Consider the following 434-nt stretch of genomic DNA (forward strand, 5'->3'; position numbering starts at 1 on the left):
CATACCTCAACATAATAAAAGCTATATATGACAAACCCACAGCAAACATTATCCTCAATGGTGAAAAATTGAAAGCATTTCCTCTAAAGTCAGGTACAAGACAAGGGTGCCCACTTTCACCATTACTATTTAACATAGTTTTGGAAGTTTTGGCCACAGCAATCAGAGCAGAAAAAGAAATAAAAGGAATCCAAATTGGAAAAGAAGAAGTAAAACTCTCACTATTTGCAGATGACATGATCCTCTACATAGAAAACCCTAAAGACTCCACCAGAAAATTACTAGAACTAATCAATGACTGTAGTAAAGTTGCAGGATATAAAATCAACACACAGAAATCCCTTGCATTCCTGTACACTAATAACGAGAAAACAGAAAGAGAAATTAAGGAAACAATTCCATTCACCATTGCAACAGAAAGAATAAAATACTTA

This window comes from Bison bison, unplaced genomic scaffold (assembly GCF_000754665.1).
Source record: "Bison bison bison isolate TAMUID 2011002044 unplaced genomic scaffold, Bison_UMD1.0 scf7180017864308, whole genome shotgun sequence".
Lineage (NCBI taxonomy): Eukaryota > Metazoa > Chordata > Mammalia > Artiodactyla > Bovidae > Bison > Bison bison.